General features: G+C 33.1%; 1 pseudogene; it reads right to left on the bottom strand.

Moving 5' to 3' along the window:
• Nucleotides 1-21,189: 21,189 nt before the first annotated feature.
• Nucleotides 21,190-21,398, bottom strand: LOC145288361 (U2 spliceosomal RNA; annotated as a pseudogene).
• Nucleotides 21,399-26,987: the final 5,589 nt, after the last annotated feature.

The raw sequence follows: 26,987 nt of genomic DNA, 5'->3' as shown, positions 1-26,987 counted from the left end.
ATGGCAGATATGAAGATAGAGTTCACTGCAACATGCGTTTTTTTTTCTTCTTTCTCCGCGTCTTCATTTCATTCATTTTTACATGTTTTATTTCTTTTCCTCCTCTTCTTCATCTTGGACTTTGTATTTTTTTCTTTTTTTTTTTTTTGCTTTTTCCTCTCTTTCATCTATAACTGTGTATTCTTCTTTTTCTTCTTCTTTTTCTTCTTCTTCTTTGTCTTTTGCAGCCTCTTCTTTTATTTCTGCGTCGTCTTTGAAATCTTTTTTCATTCTTTTCCTTCTTTTTTGTTCTTACAAAAAAAACACACACACATTTAACTACACCGAGGTTTAAAATAGGTAAAATCGCTAGATATCTACGCTTCTCGCTAAAAAAAAGTACACACAAATGAAGGGGTGAACCTAATGTCAACTGGGCCTTTGTCCTGTAAGTGTCTGCCCATTGGCTGATTAGGAAGGGAGCGGTGGAAACTACGAATCTGATTGGCTAACTAAAAACTCAATAGAGTGTGCGTATATAAAAACGCGAGACAACCACAACTCTTTGCATAAGACTCCTAGCGTGGATGAAACGCTGAATATTCTGTGTAGCTTGATTGCCATATACATTTTTATAACTTGCTACCTAGCGCTACCTATGTACTGTGCACTGTTGAAGTAAATACTTAAAGTTTACGCATAAAATAATACTTTCGTATATTAATTTATGTGATTCAATTAAGTAGTCATATATATATATATATATATATATATATATATATATATGCGAGCGTTTGAAGGCGGACGTGTGTATCAGTATATACATTCAGTAAGCACCTTGCTATAAGAAGAGAAAAAGTGAGACAGTGAATGCTAAGGGTTTTTATCCTGTTCGTTCCGCTAGCATGTGGGTTTATAGATTCTAGCAACCCTGCGTGTGCACTAATTTTTCAATGCCGACCATAAAAAACAACCTCTTCAGTGTCCTGGTCCTTGACGTCATGAACAGCCCTGGGTAAAAAACTAAAACGTGCTCGGGTTTTATTAACGAACATCTCAATTTCTTCTTCTTCTTCTTCTTCTTCTTCTTTCTTTCTTTCTTTCTTTCTTCCTTTCTTTCTTTATTCGCGCACGCAGGTGGATAGGCATTGTTCAGTACATCCATCACTGACGAGCGCAGAACACGTGCTTCTTCCCGACGCTCTTGCCCAGGTCAGGGGTTGATCTATATACGCCTTCCTTTCCCCCGATTTTGTAAGTGGATCCATGTATATGCACGAGTCGTCACACTTTGCACACAATATAAAGCAAAACAAAACACACACACACACACACTCACACTCACATATGAACGCATACACACAGATACATGTACACACAAATAAATATAAAGATACATTCACGCATGCATCCACATATTAGCACTAACGCATACACGTTACAACAAATACACAAACACGCACGTACTGTATACACACATCCAAATACGCAATATCATATTGACCCACATACCTATGTACACCGGTAGTACAAATGCAGAGAGTGAAACAATATCTGCTGTGTGACTTTATGGCGAGAGTTGGTAGAAAACGGCCAGTTCTTTTCTTACACGTATTCAGGCTTGTGTTGTGTCGCGGAGGATAAATTGGGTCCAATTAAAATGTGCTGGGTTTTAAATTCTGTTCGCTATTTTGATGATCTTGGCCAAAATGAAATTTAAAAAAATAATATTTTGTTGTCTCGTGTTTGAGACGACGCTTGTATTATGCCATGCAAATATATACGTATATGTGTGTATGGCTTATGTGAATACGAATGCATAAACCATACACAGATACGAACGCACACGAAAAGGTGCACACACATGCATGGACGTATATACACGCATACGAAAATATGAACGTGCACATGATTACGTGCGCATAAAGACGCAAACGGTGGTATAGACGGACACATACTCATATACAAACGCAAAACACACATATACGACGCATGCATACACAAATAGGAGAGAGCGTGTACTTCCACACACGAACGCATACTCGTACATACACAGACGTGCACAGAAGGAGAGAATTTGATTACTATTAGAGAAGTTGAATGCCTGCTAGACACTGTCCTTCAGTACCAAAAGTCCCGTTTGTACGGGATTTGCTAAGGACAGCCTGATATAATCGTACTCTGGCAGGTGAGCATCGCAAACTACTATTAGAGATAATTCAAAATCTTTTCGTACAAAAATGCTCAAAAAATGTCTCTGTGTACAAGGGTTCTTCAGAACAACCTGACATCATTCCACTGTTCCCTACAAGTAAACGCGTACTAAATATTCAAAATCACATAGTAGCCGTGGCCTATATAAGATCTCCTTGGTATAGTTAACCCACGTTGGCTTTTACAGGGGATGGTGCTACGTCTCCAAATAATGTCACTTCAAGTAACAATACGAAGTTTGATACTTCCATCAGACCAGACCAATTCTTGCTGGAATCTAGTAAGAACAAGTAAACCCTGATCAAATATTCAAAATAACATAGTATTCGAAACCCAAATAAGATTACCTCGGTAGGACGACCTGTCACTGAGTTATACGAGGGATGGTACACCTTCTTCCAGTGGTGTTTTCTCTTGTAACGTCACTACGTTGTTTACTGTACCTATATCTTGTATATTCTCTTGACTTGGAACCAGATAAAAATCAAAAGACTACAAGACAACAAGTTTATTGGCCAGGTGGAGAGAGGAAAATGAATGTGCTTGAATTCTCAACCAACTCAATGTTTGATAAGTAAAGTAGAACCTTATTGTAAAACTCAGATACCTATGTATGCCATATAGAGATTAAGTGGTATTTGATTTCCGAGAACTTGCATTGAAGTAAAATAAAACAAAGAATGTAAATAGATACGCGCATACAAGCAGACGGATGCAAAAAAGGGGCATATATAGACACGCACAAATTCACAATTAATATATATATATATATATATATATATATATATATATATATATATATATATATATATATATATATATATATACCTATGCACATACAATAGATACTTACAGAAGTGAAGGTGACATTTCGTGGATGACTTCATGGCGGGAACCGGTATATATTTGTCACATGCGAGTGCAAAGTTGGGCGCAAGGTTATATTTTAATGCGGGGAAAATATAGTTTTCCTAAAAGGAGATGGAAGATAAAAGCCGCATGTCTTGAAGATAATTACTTACTATAAGCGCGAACAGAATTCATTTCAGAGAACATTCTATTAGTGGAACAAAGTACCACGAGTCTGCTTCCCAGTTTAATATAGCATGGTGTTTTTCAAGTCTAATGTGAAAAAATATTAGGTCGATGCAAAAGTTTTTGTCGATTTCAAATTTCATCTGGAAGAACATCTACTATTAGATGTTTGTTGTCACAACTGAATTACTTCAGTTAAACAACCTTTTGCTGCTGTTTGAAATTTTTCTCTTATTTCTCTTTGTCTTTTTTTTCTTTCCTTCTACAAATTTTATTATGTTTCTCTTTTTTACTTCCTCTTTTTTACTATATTTGCATACTCATATAGTGTTATACTGTCGGTTTTTCTCCTTTAGTTTCGATATTCTTAAATAGGTTATTTTCCTTTTTACTCCCATTTTTGTTCATATTGACCTAATGACTAAATAAATTTCTTTGTAAATTTCAGTCCATATCCTTTTAATTTAATTTACGAATTCATCCTTTTAATCGGATAGAGCTTCTACTATGTTGATAGGTTTGCTTTATAATGAAAATATGCTTTTTTTAAAACTCACTTACTTTTTAGCGCATATATATATATATTATATATTATTATATATGTTATTATATATATATATATATATATATATATATATATATATTATTATTATTATTATATATGCATATATGTATAAAAAGGAACAAACCGAGGTATGTGTTCATCAACGCTTCGTCTTTATTTCGAGACTTCCTCTGGATGAATGAAAGACGAAACGTTGGTGAACACATAACTCGTTTTGTTCCTTTTTATACATATATGCATATATAATATATATATATATATATATATATATATATATATATATATATAATAACATATATCTTATATATATTTCTTTATTTCGTCGGAATACTATTTCCATTATTCTCATATATATATATATATATATATATATATATATATATATATGTATATATATATATATATATATAGAGAGAGAGAGAGATGGATATATATATATATGTATATATACATATATATATATGTGTGTGTGTATGTGTGTGTGTATAAATATATATCGGGAGAGAGAGGCGATTAGCGTGATAGTGGGTACTATAAAGTATATTTAATTTCATTTTATTTTAAACAAAAGAGGTAAATGTCTTAGGCCAGTAAGTGTCGATTACGTTAGCTAGCGTGAATTTGAATGAAGGTCACTTTTAGTGCATGTGATGATTAATTGGCTGTTAACAGATTTTGACTCATAGACGAATGATACGAGGAAGCAAATGTCAACCGATAAAACTCTCTAAAGAAAATAGAGTCGAATCATATGAGGATATGATGACGTCATGTTTTCGATCGAAAGAAACAAAGGTTATTTAATCAGTTCTCCACGAACAACGAAAATTACATAACTAGGCAATATAAAAACTGATGATCAAAATCGAATGTTATAGAGGTTTGTCCGTCCACTTTTCTCATTTTTCAAATTAGAAAACTAACTTAAGAAGAAAATGATTATTAGTTTTAGCCTCTCTCGCCACGAATAAATTCTCTCCACGAATAAATTCTCTCCAGTAAATCTCCGAAGACCTCAGGAAAGTACCATTGTGTTAGTCATTAGCAAGAAGTTTCTTCGCCGAATTGAACAGGCAAAAGATCGACAGCTACTAGACAACACCACCACTCCTGAAACGGTGAAAATAAACAGCCACCTTTTTCCCCATTGCACTGCTATGCATCTAAACCAAGCTTCTCTCCTTTCATCATAATCGCTCTGACCTCCTATCAGGCTCCAATTGAAATGAATCCATCTCCTCTTGGGGAAGCACAGTGTCTTGACAAGCTTCTGAAACTGACCTTCACTCCTGATCTTGAATGGAACACATACATAAAATCTTTTGCCAAAATCGCTGGGAAAATTGTTGGATTATTCTACAGCTCCAGTAAGTATCTCATTGTCAATGCAATACCCTATCAGTATAAGACCCTCGTACGTTCTAGGATGGAGTATTGTTGCCTCATCTGGGCAGGAGCCTACGGCGCGCCCTTTCTCACCTTGATAGATTTCAAACCTTACTTCGTAACCTAGTAGGTGATGCCCTTTTCTCTCCATTGCAACCTTTTTTCCCCAGAGAAGAGCCGTTGCAAGCCTGTCTCTGCTCCATCGTCAGTTTCATGGCAAGTGCCATCACTGCCTATCCCTGCCTAAATTTAAACGCAGATTTAATAAACAAAGCTTCTTTCCTAGAATTGCCCGCTCATAGAACACTTTTCCACTGGCATATTTTCTGTCCAATTACAAAGTGTTAACTTTCAAGTTTAATGTAAACAAGTACTTGTTTGAACCGTCCCCTAATTAATCAAAAGTCTACCAAATCTACACTATTAACGATTAATACGTTACATTCATAAACCCTTATCTTCAAGTGGTATCCGGGCCTTGATATTTGTGTACTCCCTTAAAAAATAATTATTATGTGATGGATTTTGATCAAATTTCGAACAAAGATCCTAGACATTTGGTGAGGATAATTATATCATGATTTTTCTGAAATACGACATAAAATTCCTGCAAAACTGGAATTAATTTTGCCGGTTCTGGAACGGGTATTGGTATAATACACACACACACACACACACACACACACACACACACACACACACATATATATATATATATATATATATATTTTAATTGTACAGGTGAGAAAAACATTGGTACCGTAGGTTTCAAGCGCATCATAAAGGAGACCGTGTATATATATATATATATATATATATATATATATATATATATGTGTGTGTGTGTGTGTGTGTGTGTGTGTGTGTGTGGATGACTACATATATTTTAAGCCCTCCTCTTTAAATAGAGCACTGTCGTAAATGCATCTCACCAGCTACTTAAATGGCTATAAATGCGAGGCTCGCTGTTTTTAAATAAAAACAAGCGGCTTGAGCACTATAAAAATTGGTGTGCAAATGTCTGTTTAAAATAGACATTTGTTGAGGTCATTTACGAGCGCTGCTCCCGCTGCATGGGTCGATGGGTAGAACTGACGACTATCAATGTGATGGTTATAGGTTCAATCCTCGACTAGGGAAAGGTGTTACACTAGCCGCACTGATGAGTTGTGATACAACGAAACAGTACTGTATGTTGACCACTATATATATATATTGAAGAAAAAAAATAATTTTAGATTTTCAAGTGCTGTAGATTTAAAGTCTATACAAACATTAGTATCAATATTTATAAGACAATCTTAACCAGATGAAAAAGCTCAATATACTAGAGAGAGCAACATTATATGTTACAATATGGAATAAGATTTCGCCTCGTGTAAATTTTGATACAAACTTTAGTTTTCAATTTATGTGCTTACCAGCAAAACTTATAGACTACCTATAAATAGTATTATCTAATTAAAGAATTAACATAGAAACACGCATACACACATGACAATTACTTTGCAATTCCAACAAATAAGTTACTAGAAAACGGAGCTATTTAACTTGACATAATGATATAGAAAGTATAAGAAGCAAACTTAGTAAAAATTAGTGTCCCTAATGATGCTGGATTAAACAGCGCGAGAGAAAAATATACCGAAATACCGAAGCCTCATATGAAGAGAAACTGGAATCTTAGGAGGATCTCCATTATTCTAATAGTAATAGGAGCAAACGGACTAATGATAATGATGTTCAAAAACTATCTGGAAAATATAATCTGTGGACCAAGTGCAAGAGAGATACAAAGTGTGTCATTTTAAGTGACGGTGAAAAGATAGCGATTGATTGTCTGGTATTCAGCAGGATGTTCCATCAACAGTTAAAACAAAATGATAAGAATTTTTTTTTTGATTAAAAAATATTAGACTTAAAACCAATATACTTTTTAAATTCCGACATAAAATTAGTACTTTATAAATATACATTATATTGAAAGTACATAAATTATATTGTTTTCGTTCATACACTTCACTCCACCGGAATCACAAGCTCATAATAAAAACACAAATTAAAAATAAAAAAGAATCAGATTTGGATGATTTAGAGAAAAACAATTTTATAATAAACATCAGTCCCTATCCGACGTGGATACACATTTACTTGGCATGATTTTATAACAACAGGAAATGGATAAAATCTTATAAAGAATATTACTTTTTTTTTTTTTAATGTTTCCCCATTTCGTTCTCGCTGAGGTTGACAAGAAAATTCTTGCGGATTTTAACATTTAAATTCAAAGGGACATATCTCGGTTTAAACAAAAATTTATAGATCGAAACAGTCACCATCAGAATCAACAAACTTTTGCCAAAGCAGAAAAAGCGTATTTATGCCAGTAACGTAAAAATCTTGCGTTCTGGTGTCGATGAAGTTGTTGAAGGCATCTTTGAAGCATTTCTCATGCAGAAAGTTCTCAAGATGTTTGAAAAAGTGATAGTCGCTAGGTTAGAGATTTGGAGAGTATGGCGGGTGAGGCAGAGTTTCATAGCCCAATTCGTTCAACTTCTGCAAAATCGGTTTAGTAACAAGCGGATGGCATTGACATGGAGGAGAATTGGGCCTTTCCTGTGGACTAATGCTGGGTGTTGTTGTCGAAGTTTCTGATACATTTCATCCATTTGTTGACAGTACTACTCCGCCATAATGATTTCGCTTGTATTAAAAAAAAACTGTAATGGATGAGACCGATCGCAGACCACAAAACAGTCAGCATGACCTTCTTTTGGTGCAACTCTGGCTTCGGAAAATGTCGTGGAGCTTCGTTAGCGTCTAACCACTGAGCTGAGCGTCGCTAATTGCCGTAAAGAACACACTTTTCATTACAAGTCACAACCCGGTCAAGAAACGGGTCGTTTTTATGCCATGAAATAAGAGAAGATAAAACTTAATAACGGCGTTTCTTTCGGTTGTCGTTCCATTCGTGAGATACACATTTACCAAGTTTTTTTTGTCTTTTCAATCTCTCTCACGGAATTGCAAATCGTCGTATACGTTACGTCTAATTATAAGCAGGTTCTCGAACAGTTATGCGTGGATTGGCTTCGACTAAGAATCTTAATTGATCATCGTCAACATCAGATTTCTGACCACTACGCTCATCATCTTCAAGACTCTTGTCACCGCCACAAAATTTCTTAAACCACCATTGTACTGTGTATTCACTTGTTGTTCCTAGGCTAAACGCTTCATTGATATTGTGAGCAGTTTCAGCAGCTTTCTGCCCAGCTTGAATTGAAATAAGAAAGTGTGCGAATTTGTTTGGTTTCCATCTTGTATTCAACGTACTGAAAATGATATATAATTGCGTTAAAACAAGTGTAATTTAAACGATTAGATAGAAAAAAACGCTCTTTAACATGATATATAAAGTAAAGGTATTATAACAAAACTTATTTGAAAATACATCATTTCAAATAAAAAAAAATCCGCAAGAACTTTTTCTCAACCTAAAACTGAGGTTATGACATCTTACTGGATGCCAGATATTCCTCCGCTGCCTCATATATTCCAGCCGAGAGCTCGTTTTTAAGACTAATGCAAATTTTCTATGTCTTTCTTGTACATGGCTCATCTGATACTTTTTACCATGTGTTTTTTTAGAATTATTGTCACGAATTTGATGGCTCCTATAATTACTGTAATGATGAAAATATTCCTAAGATTCCAGCTTCTTTTCATGTCGTACATAAGAACTCAGCATTTCGCTACTGCTTTCCTCTAATATCTTCTTTACCCAACAGCATTGAGGACAATAACTTCTACCAAGGTTAATTTATATATACTTTACGTAATCCTATGTGTCCATATGTGATCAGAGCGATCATATGGACACAAGAAATGCGCATACGTACTTAACAGAATATTTAGTTATACATACAAACAAGGAAGCACACACAAACAAGCACACCCACATGTGATAACCTAAGAACACGTGTCATTATTAACCTACAAAATGAAACCCTTTGAGAATGTAAAAATACAAATGCACACGTATGTCACTGATAATCGCATAAATTCGCGAGGTCATACACATGCAAACAATCTACAGGTGAACATACATCCATATTAGATATAAACATATACACACACAGCATTTAGTACACGCGTATACAATTAAACATCCACGCATGCGTACTAGACATAGTTGCCGACTGAATAAAGTCTCTGTACAGAGGATTGTCAGGACAACTTGGCATGATGATCGATCATTATACAAGTAAACCCTGATCAAATATTTGAAATAGCATATTATTTAATGTCCAAATGAGATCTACTCAGTATGGCCACATACTGGCGTATACAAGTAATGATGCACCGACTTCGCTTAATGTTTCCTCTACTAACATTAATATCTGGATACTCCACCAGACTAGATTAATTTATTATTATATAAGATCGAGAGATCACAAGAAATATATATATTATAAATTTGTTAGCTGGTCAATTATGTTCTCAACCTTTTTTTTTTACTACCCAACCTTTTTTTTACTACTCAACTTTTTTTTTACTACTCAACCTTTTTTTACTACTCAACCTTTTTTTTTACTACTCAACTTTTTTTTACTACTCAACCTTTTTTTTTACTACCCAACCTTTTTTTTACTACTCAACCTTTTTTTTTACTACTCAACTTTTTTTTTACTACTCAACCTTTTTTTTACTACTCAACCTTTTTTTTACTACTCAACCTTTTTTTACTACTCAACCTTTTTTTTACTACTCAACCTTTTTTTACTACTCAACCGTTTTTTTTTACTACTCAACCTTTTTTTACTACTCAACCTTTTTTTTACTACTCAACCTTTTTTTACTACTTAACCTTTTTTTTTTACTACTCAACCTTTTTTTTACTACTCAACCTTTTTTTTTACTACTCAACCTTTTTTTACTACTCAACCTTTTTTACTACTCAACTTTTTTTTACTACTCAACCTTTTTTTTACTACTCAAACTTTTTTTATTACTCAACCTTTTTTTTACTACTCAACCTTTTTTTTTACTACTTAACCTTTTTTTTACTACTCAACCTTTTTTTACTACTCAACCTTTTTTTTACTACTCAACCTTTTTTTTACTACTCAACCTTTTTTTTACTACTCAACCTTTTTTTTACTACTCAACCTTTTTTTTTACTACTCAACCTTTGTTTACTACTCAACTTTTTTTTACTACTCAACCTTTTTTTTACTACCCTACCTTTTTTTTACTACTCAACCTTTTTTTACTACTCAACCTTTTTTTTTACTACTCAACCATTTTTTTTACTACTCAACCTTTTTTTTACTACTCAACCTTTTTTTTTACTACTCAACCTTTTTTTACTACTCAACCTTTTTTTTTACTACTCAACCTTTTTTTTACTACTCAACCTTTTTTTTACTACTCAACCTTTTTTTTTTACTACTCAACCTTTTTTTTACTACTTAACCTTTTTTTTACTACTCAACCTTTTTTTACTACTCAACCTTTTTTTTACTACTCAACCTTTTTTTACTAGTCAACCTTTTTTTTACTACTCAACCTTTTTTTTTACTACTCAACCTTTTTTTTACTACTCAACCTTTTTTTTTACTACTCAACCTTTTTTTTACTACTCAACCTTTTTTTACTACTCAACCTTTTTTTACTACTCAACTTTTTTTTACTACTCAACTTTTTTTTACAACTCAACCTTTTTTTTTACTACTCAACCTTTTTTACTACTCAACTTTTTTTTTACTACTCAACTTTTTTTTTTACTACTCAACCTTTTTTTTTACTACTCAACCTTTTTTTTTTACTACTCAACCTTTTTTTTACTACTCAACCTTTTTTACTACTCAACCGTTTTTTACTACTCAACTTTTTTTTTTACTACTCAACCTTTTTTTACTACTCGACCTTTTTTTACTACTCAACCTTTTTTTTACTACTCAACCTTTTTTTACTACTCAATCTTTTTTTAATACTCAACCTTTTTTACTACTCAACCTTTTTTTATTACTCAACCTTTTTTTTTACTACTCAACCTTTTTTTTACTACTTAACCTTTTTTTTTACTACTCAACCTTTTTTTACTACTCAACCTTTTTTTTACTACTCAACCTTTTTTTTACTACTCAACCTTTTTTTTACTACTCAACCTTTTTTTTACTACTCAACCTTTTTTTACTACTCAACTTTTTTTACTACTCAACCTTTTTTTTACTACTCAACCTTTTTTTACTACTCAACCTTTTTTTACTACTCAACTTTTTTTTTACTACTCAACGCTTTTTTTTTACTACTCAACCTTTTTTTACTACTCAACCTTTTTTTTACTACTCAACCTTTTTTACTACTCAACCTTTTTTTTACTACTCAACCTTTTTTTACTACTCAACCTTTTTTTTACTACTCAACCTTTTTTTACTACTTAACCTTTTTTTTTACTACTCAACTATTTTTTTACTACTCAACCTTTTTTTTTACTACTCAACCTTTTTTTTTACTACTCAACCTTTTTTTTTACTACTCAACCTTTTTTACTACTCAACCTTTTTTTACTACTCAACCTTTTTTTTACTACTCAACCTTTTTTTACTACTCAACCTTTTTTTACTACTCAACCTTTTTTATTACTCAACCTTTTTTTTTACTACTCAACCTTTTTTTTACTACTAAACCTTTTTTTACTACTCAACCTTTTTTTACTACTCAACCTTTTTTTTACTACTCAACCATTTTTTTTACTACTCAACCTTTTTTTTTACTACTCAACCTTTTTTTTACTACTCAACCTTTTTTTACTACTCAACCTTTTTTTTTACTACTCAACCTTTTTTTCCTACTCAACCTTTTTTTTACTACTCAACCTTTTTTTACTACTCAACCTTTTTTTACTACTTAACCTTTTTTTACTACTTAACCTTTTTTTTTACTACTCAACCTTTTTTTACTACTCAACTTTTTTTTACTACTCAACCTTTTTTTTACTACTCAACCTTTTTTTTTACTACTCAACCTTTTTTTTTACTACTCAACCTTTTTTTTACTACTCAACCTTTTTTTTACTACTCAACCTTTTTTTTACTACTCAACCTTTTTTTTACTACTCAACCTTTTTTTTTACTACTCAACCTTTTTTTTACTACTCAACCTTTTTTTACTACTCAACTTTTTTTTTACTACTCAACCTGTTTTTACTACTCAACCTTTTTTTTACTACTCAACCTTTTTTTTACTACTAAACCTTTTTTTTACTACTCAACCTTTTTTTTACTACTCAACCTTTTTTTTTACTACTCAACCCTTTTTTTACTACTCAACCTTTTTTTACTACTCAACCTTTTTTTTACTACTCAACCTTTTTTTACTACTCAACCTTTTTTTTACTAGTCAACCTTTTTTTTACTACTTAACCTTTTTTTTACTACTCAACCCTTTTTTACTACTCAACCTTTTTTTACTACTCAACTTTAGTTTTACTACTCAACCTTTTTTTACTACTCAACCTTTTTTTTACTACTCAACCTTTTTTTTACTACTCAACCTTTTTTTTACTACTCAACCTTTTTTTACTACTCAATCTTTTTTTTCTACTCAACCTTTTTTTTACTACTCAACCTTTTTTTTACTACTCAACCTTTTTTTTTTTTACTACTCAACCTTTTTTTTACTACTCAACCTTTTTTTTACTACTCAATCTTTTTTTTACTACTCAATCTTTTTTTTTACTACTCAACCTTTTTTTTACTACTCAACCTCTTTTTTTACTACTCAACCTTTTTTTTACTACTCAACTTTTTTTTTACTACTCAACTTTTTTTTTACTACTCAACCTTTTTTTTTACTACTCAACCTTTTTTTTTACTACTCAACCTTTTTTTTTTACTACTCAACCTTTTTTTTACTACTCAATCTTTTTTTACTACTCAACCTTTTTTTTTACTACTCAATCTTTTTTTTTACTACTCAACCTTTTTTTTACTACTCAACCTTTTTTTTACTACTTAACCTTTTAGAGTCAAATATTTACGGAATATTTGAATATGGAGAACAGGTATGAGAATAATAATTTATTTATTGCGGACTATTATTCTCATCTTTATTAGTTTTTGTTTCACGACGTTTCGGCCAACTATTCCTCTGGCCTTCTTCAGTTTGTAACCGCGACGAATAGGAACTTCAAATTTCCTAACTGCATTCTCAGCAATCACTGCAATCCGTAGTTGTTGCCACACCACTTATAAATATATAAATAAATTAATATAAATAATATTCATCTCAATAATGAATTCCAATTAAAACAAGTATGAGAACTTCGACTGAAATAAAATAAAACGGTGATAATGCACGTAAATGTTATTTCAGCGTTTAAATGGACTTAAACTATTCTTCTGTTTCATAAAAATCAAATCAACTTATTTACAACACGCTTCCGGTATAATAAATTACATTATAATAAATTATATTGCACTTATCCGTTAATTACAGCTAACTGGGATTTTATTTGTTCAATTAGTATCAACTTCATTTGATACGACATTTAAAATGCTATCAATCGTATCTGTATCATTAAAACATGATAGTATAAAATCATCTATATATTAATAGGATAACGTATGTGTTATTTATTTTGTGTGTCACGTTTACATCCGAGTGACTGTTGTTTAATTGTTATGGACTTCCATTTCTTGTAATAAATAATTTTAGCAAGAATTCTTCATATGTTTTCGTTTCGGTGAGATTCAAAACCAGGTCCAAGGTTTTGAAGTTTGGATCTCTATTGCTGAACTAATTCTCAGTAGTATTGGAATGTGTATGTCTTTTATGCGTGTCATTTATGTGTTTATTTTATTTGCGATAATTGTTTTTTTTTAATGAATCCAATCATTTATACGAAAGAGCATTTTCACCTTAAATAAAGAATGTTTTTTATATTATTTATAAAAATAAAATATTAAACCGCTAACTTGGAGTAGAAAGGATGATACTAAGTGGCATTTTTTACATAAAAGTAGGGGCGGTATTGGGAAAGCGGATGCCAGAACTTAATAAAATAAAGGAAAACGGTAGAAACATATAAGAAGTAAGATTAAGTGGCAGCTAATAAAGAAGAAGAAAAAGGAGAAAGAAGAATATATATATATATATATATATATATATATATATATATATATATATATATATATATATATTAATAAGTCGATAATCAATAATCCAAACTGCTACCCGGCTAGATTGGAACCTATCGTAGAAAGAACCCATTCAATTATTTACTTGTAGCAAGCGACATACGTATGCCTCAGGAAGGAAGATCTTTCCAATCTAGCGCCATGTCATATGCTGTTGCCTGCACGATCCCCGGGGGCTCGTACTTTACCACTTTCGTGTTGCAGCCTACCCGTCATCAGCAGCTGACTTTCAGCAACCGAACGGTCGACCATTACCTGCTCGCGTGAAAATATTCGTCAGGTAGGAAAGCCGAGGAGACCAGGCAGCTCAAGAAACAGATAAAAACCAGAAAAGAAAGACAGATGCAAACAGGAGAAGATAGAGAGGACGAAAATGATAGCGAGGGGAGGAAAACACGAGAAAAGAGAATAAGCACGAACAGACTATAAAACAATATGGGTTTCCCATAAAACGTGTTTACAGTCATATATATATATATATATATATATATATATATATATATATACTAGCAGGCATGCTCGGTGTTGCCCGGACATTAAATGCGCATAAATATTTTATTTTAATTCATACGAAAACTGACACATGTGCATGCGAGTATCTTGTTTTTGTTTTGTTTTTGTTTTGTTTAGTTTTGTAAATAGTTCACTTCTTTTAAGTGAAAAAAATAGTGACACGATCTTTAAAATGTGTTTTCAAACCTACTTATTTTAACATAATGAATCTGTCATGTAGACAATTCACGCATGCGCATTCGTGGAACAATAAGCAAACAGATCAAAATCCGACGACCGCCACGTACAATTTTTTTTTTTTCATTTTGACCCCTTAACACCCCGTTTCTTTTTTCGGATAAAAACCGGTTAGAATTTTTATTCCACGTGTCTGAATTTCGTATATGCCGATTGTCAAGTTCGAAGATTCAATAACATGTATATATAGGCTGAGAAGTATCCTCAAACATATACACTCACCACTTTATATATATATATTCTCTCATACTTAAACAGGGTCCAAAATAGAGTTTCAAATCTAATGGGTAGCCCCGCACACTCGACTAAGCTCCCACCATCTGTCCCATCGCTGCAATGTTCCATTCCCTTCCATGTCTTTTTTACGAGCACGTTAATAGAATGTGCGCTGATGATGCTCATTCGACGCATATAATCAGAAAAGCAGCAAAATCCCATTTTACAGTTTAGGTCCATTGATACTGAAAAGTCTTCTACTGTAATAATTTCTTTCTTTCTTCAGACAGTTAGACATTGAAATTCCTTATTCTCTGCTTCTATTACTGTGTACTAAAATGCATAAGTTTAAATTAAATGGGGACATACAACTCGCTGCTCAACTCCCACAACACTAGTATCTCCTTACGTTCCAAGTGTTCATGCGCTTTTGGGGGGGGTGAAAAAAATTAATTTTAGTATAACATGGTCTTAGGCAAAGTGTAAAAAGTGATGGGAAGTTTTCGTGCAAATTCAGTCATCAATGATGCAATATTTATTAAACATTAATTAATAAGTATTCTCAAAATTGTACTTGAAACGATTTTAGGAAGCATAATATAGGTATAGTCTCCTGTTTGAAAATTCAAATTTATAGAATTTGCATTCAGTTTTATCCACAATCATTAGACGCCAATTAAGCAGGATTCCCAAATTTCAATTTATTCTTGATAATAAATAACAATAGCTTAATTCTTTAAATTTAGACATTTTTAGATTCAAAATTATGTTATTGATTTAGCCTGATTTTATCTTTATTTAAATCTTCGTAAGTGGACATCTACTTGTTGCAATGCTGTTCTATTGCCGGAAGAGATGTTGCGAGTTTGTCTCTGCTTTATCGTTATTTTCATGGAAAGTGTTCAACTGAGCTTCAATCTATGGTCCTCCCCTCGCCAAACTTTCACAAGAAACACTAGACTAGCTGAAAACATTATCAATAATTTTCCCCACTCTTTATCTGTGCCCAAACCTAAACATAGATTCCATGATCAAAGCTTCTTTCTCAGAACTGCACGCCTGTGGAATTGTCTTCCGTTTTCCTGCTTTCAAACTTTCTATAATATGGTTGTCCAACGTGGACAAATTTCTGATGAGCCGTTCCACTTAAGTCACCAAATTTACCGAACTTCCATTACTATCGATTACTATATTGTCCTTTTGACTACTCTACATTCTTTAACCCTTATCCTTGAGTGGCCTATCGGCCTTGATAAGTGGTGCCGTTTATGTAAAAAAAAAAAGAAGTCATTTTATACGTACATTTCAAGATATCAAATGTGACTAAGACCATGCTATCAACCAATGTAACGAAAATAATAAAAACATAAAATAAATAATGTATCATGTGAGTAACGGCCGCTAAACTGTTGACGATACGGAATGGGTGTATCAGGTTCGATCCAGTTTGAACCACAAAAGCACTTCCATTAGATATACACTTGAACCAATACCCAACCTCCTAGAAATGAGGTGAATAAATTAACTAATTTATATCATCCATTAAATGAAAACATATATGTTCTTGCAATTCAGTTCGATTGTTATTTTTCTTATGGCAGTATAGCAGTACATATATATATATATATATATGTGTGTGTGTGTGTGTGTGTGTGTGTGTGTGTGTGTGTGTGTGTGTGTGTGGATGGAAATGTATAAAAAATAATACGAAAAGTATAAAAGCTTGTAAATTTTCTTTATTCGTTTTCAATTGGTGACGTGCAGGAATACAAAATAATATTATGAAAGAAAATTACAAAACTTTTTTTACAGGTACATATTTTTCGACCGATCCTTCAGTCTTCATCGGTGTAGTGAATATATATATATATATATATATATATATATATATATATATATATATACTCGAATTAACATCAGACATATAGAGTAATGGTTAGAAGCGCTGACTCATGAGCAGTCGCCTTTCAATCCTGGCTTGAGGTAGATGGTAGCTTAGCTGCACTAAAGAGCTGTGACACACACACACACACACACACACACACACACATATATATATATATATATATATATATATATATATATATATATATATATATATATATATATAGGCGTTTGCTTTCGTATATTAAGGGCAGAATACACAGAAACATAAGGAAATTCTGAACGGTACGTTGCGTGACTTTTTTTTTTACCGTGGAATTACTCTTACACAGCAAGCAATCCACTTTTGAGTGAATTACGGATGGTTCAATGACACATTAAATAAGACGATTTGTCTACACCAAACTCTAAGGTTTTAGTTAAAAATTACCTTCGGTTAGATTGGTTGCTTTCACACAGTCCAGAAGCCCTATTTGCCCCGTTATATATTCAGCGCATGGAGAATTAAATAGGAAACAAATGACCATGCATAATAAAATAGTAACAAACTTATACTAGTCGACTCTACGTAAATCTTGAAGCGGTTTTAGAAAACGGTTGGTCAGTAGACATATGATACTGCGTTAAAACAACAACTTACCGAAAACTCTAAGCACCCAGAGGTAGAATAAATATATCAATATAGGAAACAAAGAAATTGACAAATAAAGGCTAAGAAAAAAAAAACAGTGTGAAAACTCTTAGTGAGTAAATCTATAATATAAAACTGAACGTCTGTGTGTGTGTGTGTGTGTGTGTGTGTGTGTGTGTGTGTGTGTGTGGTCACGAATAGGCTCTATATGGTTGGCTATTTTAAAAAACTGATTACATATAATGATATAAGATGTATCGAGGATCAGGAATGGGTATGTTTGATCTGACATAACGGTGGTTCATAAAAATTGTGGGGTCTGCGTTCGCGCCTGGCCCCTAAAGTATGGAAATAAAAATGAAAAAAAGAAAACGTTTACAAGGGTTTTTTTTATATAGATGTACATAAGAATACTTTGATAAGTATGTTTCAACTTAAATAGGATGATATAATAAAATTGCGGGGTATGCGTTCGCGCCTGTACTCCATGGAAATATGGCACAAACTTTAACAAAAACATTTCATATCTATTTGAGCAAGTATGCTTTGATAATTATGTTTCAGTTTGAAAAAATACGGTATAATAAAATTATGGGGTGTTCGTTCGCGGCTGACCTCCATAGGATGTAAATATGTTACAAAGTTTAACAAGATTTTTTAAAAGGGGTGAGGGTCCACAATAACACCTGAACTTTAATCTCAATTCGCATTAGCTTTTATTTATTTTTTTGAGTTTAATCATATTGTATCGAATAAATTCACCTCATAAATTCACGGTCTTATTAAAGTGAAAGCAAAAAAAAAAAAAAATAGTCGGAACTTTAGACAATTCTCGACACAACTTTTGCATAACTCTGTTTTTTTCCGTCTCCACTTGCAGGTGGCACTCTTTCGAAGATAGATAAATGGATAAATAACGTTACTCGTTATGGTGTCAAAAGAAGGAAAAAATCCTGCTCACGTGATTACGTGTCTTTTTAAAAACATTTACATAACCTTTTTATTTATATAACTTTTTAAGTTTTTTTGTCAGTGTACTAGAAGGAATTGAGTTCATTACAACACTTTCTGCGTGTTCTTTACATTACAATAATACAACCCTGAATCTGACGGCGCAATACTACACCGCTCAATACTGTAAAACTGAAACGAAGCTGTTCTGCTTGAAATGGGCGCCATTTTCTTCTTATTAATATTTATATCGATTCTTTGCGTTAAAAACCTAAAGTAATTACGTGTTTACTTTTTTAATATCCAATGTTGCTGTTTCGGATTATTTTACTAAAATAAGTAAAGCTTCATTATTTTTCAAAACTGTTTTTGTTTCTCTGTTTTTCGATATTTCGTCGATATTATTTAGTAAGAGTATTTAGCAGAAATGCCAACAAACGACTACCGGATAAAATAAATATACAATAAATAAATGTTACCATAGTCAATAAAAGTTCAGTTCATGTTTTTTTTTTGTTTTGAAATAGTCTTTAATGCTCTTTACTTGAAATAATTTCAGCTAACCGAAATTAAAATGAAATTTGAAGCGATAACTACTTAAATGAATTTTTATATAAACTCCACATGCCACAATCGAATATTCCTCAAGCACAAAATAACGGAACCCATTAAAATATGTTTATAAATATTCCTTACGTTGATAGAACTCTCTTAAATTGTTAACACAGAATGTTCAGGTACCCCTCGTTCAAATTGAAAACGGGGCTCTCCATTTCAAAGTCGCTACCATTTTGATTTTTTTAAACCGGTTCGTGAATTAAATTTTTTTTTTTTTTTACAAACTACTTTAAAATACAAACCAATGAACTTTTCTACCATAAAAGTAACTTTTATTGACTATGGTAACATTTATTTCTTGTATACATATATTATTATAGATATAACATTTTCTCTTTGTAAGGAAATATCATTTTGTTGGTCATTTTTGGCTACGAATGGAAACAAAGTTGATATAAAAAATATATCCTCGCGAAAATTATCTTTACTTTCATCATATTTTGCTTAGGGTAAAATTTTTGTGTATCAAAACCTATCTCTTTACAACCTCTTTATTTTCATAACCTATCATACTTTCATCAATCACAGCCCATTTTATGTAGGCTGTTTTTGAACCCAGTCAACGACGGGTACTTTTGCTAGTTAAATATATAATTATAAATCTTGGATTTTGTTGAGATCTGCTGCTGCTCAAATTCCAAGGAAGGTTATTGTCAGTTATCAGAGTCGAGGTAACGCCAGATGGCTTTACCAATGAAAATGGTAATGTTTGGTGAAATCATCCGTGTGTAATATCCCAGCTACTAGATCAGTCCGTCTGAAGGTGCAGATTTCCGACCAAAAGTAAAATGTTTATAGTATTGTTTTTTTTTGTGTGTGTTTGTTTTTGCTTACTCTTTGCTAAATTTAATTGTGTTCTGAAAAGCTCAAAACAGAGGCAATAATTTTCTTCGACGTACCAACCAAAGCAAACACTATTTGAAAATATTAACAATTTAAACATAAAGCATTGACCCAAATGACTGTATTTAGAATTAAACACCCTTAAAAAGTAGTGATATGCCGTAAAACCAAACAACCAATACAAAATTAAGTACTAAATAATAATATAGCGTAATTGGTGATCTTTACTATTCTTGTTACAGGACTTCAGTTTCTCAACAATTACACTCTGGCTAGTCTATTTATACATCCGGATGCAATGTTTCTAATATTTCTTAAATTGACTAAAATCAATGTCGATTAACTATACGAGCAAACATATGCTTTTATCTATTGATTATATTTGTTAGGCTTAGAGGAGCGGTAAAGATAAGAAAGTAGTATCAAGACGAACGAACATATACAACATTATCAAATAAAAAAGATTAATGTTTAGCCGGGATAGTATCAAGAGAACAGATACCACACATTGGGCAAATTATATACATTTTCGTGTTTTCCAGGTAATTTCGTTCAAAAGGCACAGCTTTTTTTCATTTTAAGAATGGCATATTAAATTTCCCAACTTTTTCATCTGATGTTTGCCGAGTTCTTCTAAACATAAATATAAATCATTTTTTATTTTTATTTACTTTACATTTAATCTGATGGATTATTATCGAACAAGGCCATTAGTCGGGTGCTCTCGTGTAATGAATGAATGCGTGAATGTAGGACATGAAATTCTTAAAGATAAACTAAAATGACCGAAAAATGGGCTGAAATGACTTAAATAAATACAAAGTAAATGACTTAGAATGACTTTAATGAACTTAAGGATAGATTGAATGACCTTAAGAATAACTTTAATGCTTAAAACAATAAGTCAATAAGTGGAATCCTTCAAAAACAACTTGATTGATCTGGAGAATGACTTGAATGGCTTTGGGACTGACTGGTTATAAAGTGGGTGATCATTTTACATTAAATTAATACAGAAACGTGATCACCCACTTTATATCACAAAGTTACAAACATAAGTACAGCATGTAGTAAGAACAGATACTACACTTTGATCTGGGCCAAAAGGCCAAGAAAATGGTATTTATTTGCTCCCCCACCGAGCAAATTAGGCACAAGGCCGATTTTTAATGTGAGGGGTGAAGGGGAAATGGGGACCAGCTCCCTGGGGAGTAGGGGAGCTGGATAGTGACAATTGGCATGAAGGGTTGCCCCTACATTGACCAAGGTCTTATATGTGGGGTCGCCCCCACATATGGTCTTTGCTTGCAGTATCTGCCGGAACAGATGCAACACTTTCATCTTGACCAAAAGGGCAAGAAAAGCTTAAAAAGCTAAGAACAGGATCTATTAATAACAGACCTTTGATCTTAACCAAAAAGGCCAAGCTCAAAAGTGTTACGGACAGACGGACCGACGGAGTGATTTATAGAATCGTTTGCACGCGACTAAAATTTATATTATAATTATGTATAAGCAATAATTCAAATTCTTTCAAGCATTGATTAATTTTGGGGAAATTTTATGCACCTAATCTAACATGTTATTGAACCACATGTGCACATGTGCAGTTAAATATGTTGGTATTATTGTAAAGTAAAGTCCAAAGAAAGAATTCCCAATCTTCATGTTCTTCTCGCAATTCTCGGTATCAAATGTCAGTGCACATCTGTCAGAAGTTACTTCTACCATCTCTCTCTCTCTCTCTCTCTCTCTCTCTCTCTCTCTCTCTCTGACGCACAGACTTTTTATTTGAAAAACCGACTGCATCTCATTTGAATATTTCCTTCAAATCTCTTTATCTCATGTGACCACCAGTCCATAAATAGCAGAAGCGGCCATTTTTGTCTTTATCCATTTTCTGAAACGGACGGCACGTCGTACAACGTCAGGTTTGTACAACTTTTTAATCACAACATGCTTTTAAGTTGCGGTGATTTCTAAAAAGGTCCGTAACGTCAAATAATTAAGGCAAAATGTATTGCTCATAGTCCCTCTCTCACACAAAAATTTATTAAATCAAAGTTTATGATAAGTTACGACATTTTTGTATTGGTGCTCATCTCACAACAGTATGAAATGTTAAAATTGATTAAAATCCCCGCTTTCTCTTACTCATATCCACTCCAAACAAGGCAAATTTCTAGTGAAACGTAAGGGGCTTCTTTGAATTAGAGACACTATCTACAAGGACACCCTAAGTAGGAAGTTTGTATTTATTTGCTTCCCCACTGAGCAAATTAGGCACAAGGCCGTTTTTAATGTGGAGAGATTGGGGAAGTGGGGACCAGCTCCCCGAGGAGTAGGGGGGCTGGATAGTGACAATTGGTATGAAGGGTTTCCCTACATTGACCAATAATTGATTGCTACAAGAGCAATGGCCTTATATGTGGGGTTGCCCTCACATATGGTCATTGATTGCAGTATCTGCCGGAACATATACTAAATTTTTGAACTTTGATCTTGGCCAAAAGGCCAAAAAATCCCCCACCCTAAGTAGGGAGTTGGGCAGTCATATGTCTGTTCACATTTCATTTGAATTCATGAACGTTTGTACAGTCGAGGGAGCAAAATGCAGGAAAGGAAATTCTAAAGTTTAGCAGTCCGAGGGGAATAACTATCAGAGTAGGAGACTCACTGGAATCGGGGGTGGGGGCATCTGCAATGAAGGCGTGAGATTTTGCTACATGTCAGATTAGTCAATCGTATTAATGCTACAAGTTCTTCTAGGTGTATTATTTTTTTCACGGATATCGCTCCAGGCAATATATGAAGCCATTTGACATGAGGAGCTAAAAAGTATACTATTTCAAGGTTTAACACTTGCCAACAGTAAGTGTTACATGGAATAGACTGTCGACAATCGAGGTTCGAAATAATCCGACGAAAATAGGAACCGGTGATTTTGACCACAGTTAACACCTTATATAACCTAACATCACAAGTGCATTTGAGAAGTTTTGTTATAACAAATGCGGAAGGCAGGACGTATAAAATCAACTGCATGTTCCTTATTATGACAGGGTCCCGTTCGAAATTAATGTTTCTGTTTAAAGCACAACCAAACCATGATATTTAACTCTTTCATTTTAAACTTGAATTCAAGCTATTATCACCGCGCAACCAATAAGGCCAGGCATATAGAATCAACGGTAGGTTCTTTGATATGACACGGGCGTGTTCGAAATGAATGTATGTGTTTAGAGCACGACTGAACTATGCTACTGGACTTTTGCATTTTAAACTTTATTTCAAGCCATTAAATATAAAAGTAATTTTATAAAATCAATAGGGCAATGCAGACTACAATGTATTGTGCAATAAGGCATTACCGAAAAGCACGTAAATCTTCGTGCGCCGCGATTGATCCCCAACTAGAGCAGGTAATCAATCGATTGAAAAGTGGACGATTTCACCGATTTCGATGACAATAAAAATATGAAGGTGTGACGCATTCGTTTATAATTATTTAATCTCAGGCAATGCCGTGTCTCCTTGCTATTTAAGCTATAAAATTTGATTAGGTGTTTTTGTGATCCATTCCTGATTCAGTTCTATTCTTTCTCTCTTATAAACTTAATTCGTTCTTGCGGTAAAAACAAAATAAAAAATTGCACTATCCGGGTTCAGCGGAACACTGTTTGCACAAGAGAAATATTTCCAATTCCTCTCTACTCTATCGTTATTTTCACAGAAGCTGCTTGGCTGAACTCCGATCTCTAGTTTCTCCTTACAAGCCATTCAAGACAGAATTCGTTTTATTACCACAAGGAATGAAAATACACATTTCTTTATCATTCTCCCTCACGGCAGGTGAAATTTCGACTAACAAAACTTCTTCACCAAGGCTGTGGACACATTGCCTTGGGACTGCTTCCGCTCAGATAACTAGATAATCCAACTAATACATATATCATGCAGTTTAATGAGTTCAGATAGCTTCAAAATTCAATCCGGCAATACATGAAAGTATGCTATACTAGGCATATGAAAAGGAAACCATTTATGTGTTATGATTTTGGCGTCCTAAATGACAGTTTCAACTTAAGAAATACGCATTTGTGACACTGAAAACCGTTGCTCATAATGCAAATATATCGTGCTACTAGTCCGCAAGTACCCGTGGCATAGTGGATAATGTACTTGGTGTTAAGTTACACTCTTCTGGAGTGCGACAGTTGTAGGTTACACTCTTCGCGGTACAAACGACACTCAAAAATAGAACAAGATGCGACAAGATGCACTGAAGAAGGTCGAAAGTATATTTCGAAACGCTGTTAAAATAAAACTGAAAAGTAGGTTTTTTTTTCTTTTTTACTCATCTTCACCCCCAAACAAGGCATATTGCCAATTACACGTTAGGGGCTACTAATTGGGACCATGCCTAAGAAAGATTAACAAGATGTTGGTTTACATTTCTGCAGATGTTGAATTTCTGCAGATCAGTACAGTTAGGGAAGCAGGTAGCCAGAATGGAATTCCAAAATGTAGCTGTTCTCGGGAACGAGCTTTTAGAGTAGAAAACTTTCTGGCATTTAAGCACCTCAACAGTGAAAGGACATAATTTTGCTGCTGACTGGGTTTGTCGGGATATGTACGTCGAGAGGGCACAAGTGCAATAAATTAATCAGAGCATGCACTCCAAAGAATCCAAATAATATGCAAAAATAGTAATTATATGTTTTACATATATTCTCTTATATAAGTCTAGTATCATTTTCATCGTTAACTACACAGTTTAATTTAACTATAATTACTTTTAGATACGTCCGAGTTTCTATAAAGTATGTCCAATCACAATGTTTCGTTATTATTGTTTTATAATTCAAAGATTGCTTCATTTTATTGTATTTATTTAATAGCAGGGGCTCGGCAACTTTTACGATCGTAAAATATACTTAATTCTGTTTTAATTCTTACATATTTCGTATTTATTATTACAAAGCCTATTGTATATTGAATATTATATATATATATATATATATATATATATATATATATATAGTTTTTCTAACGTACAAGAATAGATTACTAAGTAAACTAATATGCGGTTTTACTATTTATGGACGACAGACTGAGACACGACAAATGTATGACAAAGCACAATTCCCTATTTGTGTGCATTAGGTACGACTAACTAAAGTACGACACATTGATCTTTCTCTTGTTTTTCTTTGCTAAAAGTTTATGTAAAACATAAATAGCACTAGTCAAGCATAAGAAAAAATGTTGCTTAAAGTAAAATTTAAAAAATATTTGTTTCCTTTTTTAAATCCTAAATGGTGTTGTCGCTTTTTTATAGTAAATGTTTACCAAAAATATGTCAATGAAAATATCAACAAACTATTAATTTCACAAAACAAAGGCCTACTCTCTGATAAAAAGAATGAATAAATAACTTGTGTATATTTTGTAAAGAGTTTAGCGGAAAAACATCTTTACAGGTCGTCTAAATAAAAATCAATTTGTCCACGTTGTTCTTGACACAAGAATCTCCGATTTCTCGAATAACGAGCTTAGATATCACACCAATTAAAGAATTATCATCAGCAGTTGGCGTACTTTGTCGTACATTTGCTGTCGTACATAATTTCTAAAACCCATCCAATATACAAATTCATTCAACAATTACCGTTTAAATTTATTTATTTTCAGTTGGGTTTGACGTGGCATGCATTCAAAACATCAACGAAAACCTTATATTTTATTTTATCTTGAAATCTGATACATGCAGAAAGTAAAAGAAAAAATCAAATAAAAAGAGTAATACGGTGTTCAGGTATGGACGCAAGTGTTTCATCGTTTCCAAAATATTCCTGGGAAATGCCGAGACACAAGGCCTGCTAGTATCTAATATTATACATAGAACGCGCTCACACACATGTATGCGCATAGTCTTTCGTTATTGTTGAAGATAATCTGTTGACACAAAACGCCCACCTTCCATACCGCGGCCTGTTACTACCTAATACACAGTTAGACATTAGTGACCCAGTGTTTTAAAGCACCGCAGCCTGCCGTTCTCTGATTTGCATGAAACGAAGGAAATCGTACACATACGAGGTCATCAAGTGCGCTACAAAAGACAACTACAAAAAAAAAGAAAACAACCGAAAAGAAAGAAAACGCATACGTCAAACAAGTGCCCGGTCTGATCACCTGATCGCAACGTCATGGCCTGGTTCAAATTTCTGCGGCCTGCACATCAGAGCTGCTCGATTCGCCTCTTCGTGCTTATTGTGAAAACGGGGGTATTCTTCAGAGCAGGCGTACGAAAGCGAGAAGGCAATAAATAACACGAAAATAAAACAAACTAAAAACAGAGAAACGGGTCGAACTGGAGGCACTCCCCAAAAAATAACACGAAGATCGCCAAATAATTCAGGAAATATAGACAAACTAGCTAGCGTACAATGTTTTCGTAGGGACTCTCTCAACTCGATGGGTAATTTTTAACCAATATATTTTTTAAGTAGATGAATTTCGAATTAAAAGAGTGAGTTTTCAATTCAAGCAATCGAAACCCAAATATAAAACGACTAGATTTAATATTGAAACAATTAAATTTCAAATTATAAAACTAATGAACATCAAATGAAACCAATTTTTTATGAAAATAGCTCGAGAAAAGGCGTGAAGCCACTTGATGAAAGAAGGTGACAAGAACCAA

The sequence above is a fragment of the Euprymna scolopes genome, chromosome 11 (genome assembly GCF_053919585.1).
Source record: "Euprymna scolopes isolate OS-2025 chromosome 11, ASM5391958v1, whole genome shotgun sequence".
Taxonomy (NCBI): domain Eukaryota; kingdom Metazoa; phylum Mollusca; class Cephalopoda; order Sepiida; family Sepiolidae; genus Euprymna; species Euprymna scolopes.
Note: the sequence above shows the minus strand (reverse complement) of the source record. Positions and strands in the feature narration are given on the sequence as shown.